Source organism: Pseudophryne corroboree, chromosome 2 (assembly GCF_028390025.1).
Source record: "Pseudophryne corroboree isolate aPseCor3 chromosome 2, aPseCor3.hap2, whole genome shotgun sequence".
NCBI lineage: Eukaryota > Metazoa > Chordata > Amphibia > Anura > Myobatrachidae > Pseudophryne > Pseudophryne corroboree.
In genome coordinates, this window is record NC_086445.1 from 412,057,407 (window position 1) to 412,063,433 (window position 6,027).

A 6,027-nucleotide genomic window follows, 5' to 3' on the forward strand; every position below is an offset into this window, starting at 1 on the left:
CAAACAGAGGGGGGTGGATCTTTACTTATCTTAGATCAGATACTTTTCTCCCAATGGTACACCTTCTTTATACCCCCTTGTGCTGTCAAACGGGGTGTATGTTCATTTCAAAGGTGATACATGTAAGAGAGAGGTCAAAGAAAACACTCTAGTGCATTAACCTTTTAACAGTTGGACCACAATTCTTTATCAGAAATTGTGGGATGTATTGACAAGAGATGTTTATGATAAAAAAATTTTTGTTTAATAATTCAAAAAAAAGCAGGTGATAAAATCCAGGCATAGAGTTTTCATCACATAGAACAAGATTCTCACATCCAGGCAAAGTATGAGGGTGGCTTCCTACCAGATTTGGGGTTTTGTAAGTGCACCAAAATTTGTCGCTGTATTGATGTTACCAACGTCCCCGGGAACGGTCAGCTCCAAGCAATGGGCACCTCGTCCTCTCCTCGTCCGAGTACTCAGCCACCGGAATGTCACAAGTCAGCCAACGCGTTTCGATCCGTGGATCTTTTTCAAGGCATGTCCTTCTGGCTCCTCTTCCCAGTTATTTATACCCTTATGGATTGATACTCCCAGATACTGGGAGGAGCCACTCCCATTTACAATTCAATATACATATATACATGTTATAATCATCCTATATCCTGCTCTAACAGAGACATTCTATTCTGCACTGTGTGGTGTACCCATTCAGGTAAAAACCGCAGTTTAAAATGTATATATTTAACTAAAAAACCATAAAATATAAAAATTTCGTAAACCGGAAGTGCTGTGCGCACTCCCGTTTTTTTCCCACATAATCTCTAAGAAGATGGTTCCGCCTTGTGATTAGCAATGGTAAGGTTCCCAGTGTAATTTCCGGTCACCTGCCCATTCTAATCACTGGTTCCCGCCAACAGATAAACTCCGGTCACGTGACGTAACCGGAAGTGCCGTCGCCGCCATTTTTGAAAATCCCAAAAACGGACCAGATCGGTCCTGCGTGTTCCTACCCATCCAATACTTAAAAATCGTGAATGGGCAATATAAAACATTCTCCAGAGAATGCACAATCATTAGCTAAAAAAATCGATAGATAAAAAACGGCAAAATACGGGCGGTCATGTGATCAGACCGGAAGTCCCCTTTCGGCCATCTTTCAAAATCCAATTCTTATTGATTCCATGATAGATAAATAAAACAATTCCTGGATAATTTATAATGTAATAAAATTATACAAAAGCACCATGAATGTTAACAATATCAAGAGCAATAGAAAAGATATGATGTTACAAATAATAGAAATAATACAATTATGTACACATTTCATATTTGTATCTAAATTGATTCTTCTTGATACTTGAGATGGTTCATATTCAGAGATTCTTTTCTCCGAAGTCATATAGTCGAAAAGAAGAATTGTGATACTCCAAATATTATGTGGTTTTTCTAATATGAGAAAAAATGCAATAAATAGATTAATTAGACATAATGTAACATCAGATCTCATACATAAAAAGGGGCTTGTTCTTATGTAAGGAACCATTTGACCTCAAAGTCCTTATTTAATCCCCCCGGAATCAAAGTCTTTAAGGAATGTATGTATCGCATCTCAGTTTTTGCTAAAATTGCTGATACATTATTACACCTCCAGCTCCCTTTCACTTGTTTGAGTGCACCAAATTTAGTAAGGTATTTTACATCTTGATTGTGGATTTTTTTGAAATGAGCTGAAAGTGCGTGGGTTTCCACACCATTTTTTATGTTGCGTAGGTGTTCGGCATATCTCACTTTCAGGTGTCGGCTAGTTCTACCAATGTAAAACAGATCGCAACTACATCCCAAAAAGTATATCACATTTATAGAGGTACAAGTTATAAATTCCTCAATCTTAACGTTTTGACCATTTATATCTACCTCTGTACATTTGTTAGGTCCCCTAACCGATTTGCACATACGACAAATTCCACATCGAAAGAAGCCTTTCGAAAGGGTGCGGACATTAGCCTTAGGAGGTGAATAAGCACTCCTTACTAAATTATCTTTTATGTTCTTGGCCTTCCGATAAATAAATTGAGGTCGTTCAGGGAGTACTGATTCCAATAATGGATCCCCTTTTAAAATTTGCCAGTGTTTTTTAAATATATTTTCAATTTGTTTATGTTGTACATTAAAATTTGTAATAAAAGCCATAGAATAATCCTTCTCCTTTGATGTACTGGAAATTTCCCTGGGGGTAAGTAAGTCTGTTCTGTCTGTATTAGCACATTTGATTTTTGCCTTTTCAATGCTCTTTTGACTATACCCACTTTTTCTGAATTTTTCTATCATTATTTCTGCTTGTTCTTCGTATATTTTATGATCTGTACAATTTCTTTTGAGTCTTTGTAGTTGACTACTTGGTATAGAATCCAACCAGTTGTCATGGTGACAACTGGTCGTATGAATGTATACTCCTGAGTCCGTCGGTTTTGTGTAATTACGAGTTTTTACAGAACCATTTTCTACATAAATGTTCAAATCCAGGAAATTAATACTGGTTCGACTGATTTCGAAGGTCAATACAATATTATACTCATTTCTATTCAAGTGTTCACAAAAGAGGGTTAAAGCTTCTCTGTCCCCTCTCCAGAGGAAGATGATATCGTCAATGTATCTTGACCAGGATACCAGGCTCGCCCCGAACTGGTTGTTCTGCCAAACGTGCTGGTCCTCCCACATGCCCATAAACATGTTGGCATAGCTCGGGGCGAACCTGGTACCCATAGCCGTTCCCACCCTCTGGAGGTAGAAGCAGTCTTTGAAGTGGAAATAATTATTACATAATGAACTCCACTCCTTTAACCAGAAGGTCACATAGATCGGATTCATAGCTGCTATCTTCTAGGTATGAAATAACAGCCTCTATCCCTAAGTCATGATTAATGATCGTATACAACGAGCTTACGTCCGCTGTAACGATATAACAGTTGTCATCCCATTGTATATTACTCAAGACATTTAGGGCATCTCTCGTGTCTTTCAAATGAGAGCGGTTCTTTAAGACCAGAGGCTGAAGGTGAAAATCAATAAATTCAGACATATTCGCGGTCACAGAATTTATCCCAGACACAATCGGTCTACCGGGGGGATTTTGTATATCTTTGTGGACCTTTGGCAGGATATACATGACAGGTATACTGGGGTCCGTAGGTACCAGAAACTTGCCCTCTGTTTCCGTAATGGTGCCTTTGTCTACATAAGTCTTAACTAATGATGTTATATTCCCCAAAATTCTTTTAGTGGGGTCTCCTTTCAATTTTTTATATGTGTGACCGTCATTCAGCTGTCGTAGTACCTCTGTCTCATATTTTTCCACGTCCATTAATACTATTCCACCACCTTTGTCTGTGGGTTTTATTATGAGTTCTTTGTTTGACTTTAACCTCCCCAGGGCCTCCTTTTCACTTCTCGTTAGGTTATAATCAATTTTAGGTGGTATCAAAGCCTCTATGTCTTTATTGACAAAGGAGAAGAAAGTCTCAACAAAATTTCCTTTCATAAAGGTGGGGTTGAATATGGACTTTGGTTTAAATGTTTTTTCAGAAGTACTCTCTATTCCATTATCTTCTTCCACTTCTGGCCTACAAGCAAAAAACCTTTTCAATGATAGCTTCCTAATATATTTCTGAAGGTCCACATATACATTGAATTTGTTTAGTTTTGCTACCGGGGCAAATTTAAGTCCCTTTGTTAGTAGTGAGGTTTCTGGTTCACCCAATATGTGTTTACTTAAATTAAAGATTTTCACCTTATTTTCCACAATTGGGGTCTCCTCACCTGGGGGTATTTTGCCAATGTCACTAACATTAGCTTTCTTCCTTCGTTTCCTCTTTGATTTGTTGTTTTTAGTTGATCTTCCTCTCTTCCCCCCTCGTTTTCCTCTACATTTCCTGTTGATTATGTGTGGGGATGCTCCCTCCTCCCATTCTCTAAAAAAGAATCTCTATTCTGCAGACGACTGTAACGATTGTGATCGTAATGTGAGTAGCTTGGAACATTACGGTTGTTCCTAATATTGGGGGACATATATGTCCTTCTCCAGTTTCCTGATTCATATTTATTCCTCTCTTTTTTAGATGTTTCTGTCTCCTCCCTATTTCTGGGGTTATGTCTATATGTATCTCTGGAGTAGAGTCTCCCTCTATTGGGCCTCCATCTTGATGGTGACCCAGGATCCCTTCGTCTTTCATATGGTGTCCTATCTATTCTAAATCGTACATTACGATCTCTCAAATTTGTCCCCTGTCTTGGTGTATTTTTTGAGGAGACCCGATGGGTGTCCTCCTGTGGGGTTTCTTCTATGTTATTTCGATCTCTATTGAATTTCTTAGATTTTTTTAACATTAATTCTTTTTCATTCTTTTGTAGTCTGAATAGAATGTTGTCCTCTAGTTCCTTATATTCAGATAGTTTTGAGAAGGGGGCAATTAAACTTTTCAATATATCAATTTCCTCCTCCACAATCCTCAGGTTGTTTTTCCTTTCCTGTATAATTAACTCCATTAGGCGAAAAGAGCACCCATCCACAATTTTCTCCCACTCCCTCTTAAATTCCTCAGTGGAGTCAGAAAAAGTGGATGTTTTTGTGATCTTAAGGCCCTTTGGTATTAATTTATGTGCCAGATATTTCTCAAGAGACGTTACTTCCCACCATAATCTTCCCTCTTTTAGTAGTAACTTCTCCATTTTCTTCATACCACTATCTAGGTCGTCATCCTCAGTAGAGACGATATCCTCACTCTCGTCAAATAGTTTCGTGCACATATTGTGCCTATTTTCTCTTACAGAAAACATAGTTGCGAGCAGCAATTTGCACCAGTGTAATAGGTAAAAACAGTACACAACGATTCACAGAAAATTTTACACCAGAAAGAAATTGCGCTATAGAGCTGCAGGCTAGTGGACACTCAGAGGTGGGATGTTACCCTCATCCCTAGAAAGAATACCTAATACGATTGAAATTTCTAAGTGTCCTCTGTCCTGCGCTACCCCTAGTTTAAGCAAAACAAACAGAGGGGGGTGGATCTTTACTTATCTTAGATCAGATACTTTTCTCCCAATGGTACACCTTCTTTATACCCCCTTGTGCTGTCAAACGGGGTGTATGTTCATTTCAAAGGTGATACATGTAAGAGAGAGGTCAAAGAAAACACTCTAGTGCATTAACCTTTTAACAGTTGGACCACAATTCTTTATCAGAAATTGTGGGATGTATTGACAAGAGATGTTTATGATAAAAAAATTTTTGTTTAATAATTCAAAAAAAAGCAGGTGATAAAATCCAGGCATAGAGTTTTCATCACATAGAACAAGATTCTCACATCCAGGCAAAGTATGAGGGTGGCTTCCTACCAGATTTGGGGTTTTGTAAGTGCACCAAAATTTGTCGCTGTATTGATGTTACCAACGTCCCCGGGAACGGTCAGCTCCAAGCAATGGGCACCTCGTCCTCTCCTCGTCCGAGTACTCAGCCACCGGAATGTCACAAGTCAGCCAACGCGTTTCGATCCGTGGATCTTTTTCAAGGCATGTCCTTCTGGCTCCTCTTCCCAGTTATTTATACCCTTATGGATTGATACTCCCAGATACTGGGAGGAGCCACTCCCATTTACAATTCAATATACATATATACATGTTATAATCATCCTATATCCTGCTCTAACAGAGACATTCTATTCTGCACTGTGTGGTGTACCCATTCAGGTAAAAACCGCAGTTTAAAATGTATATATTTAACTAAAAACCATAAAATATAAAAATTTCGTAAACCGGAAGTGCTGTGCGCACTCCCGGTTTTTTCCCACATAATCTCTAAGAAGAAGGCGGAACCATCTTCTTAGAGATTATGTGGGAAAAAAACGGGAGTGCGCACAGCACTTCCGGTTTACGAAATTTTTATATTTTATGTTTTTTTAGTTAAATATATACATTTTAAACTGCGGTTTTTACCTGAATGGGTACACCACACAGTGCAGAATAGAATGTCTCTGTTAGAGCAGGATA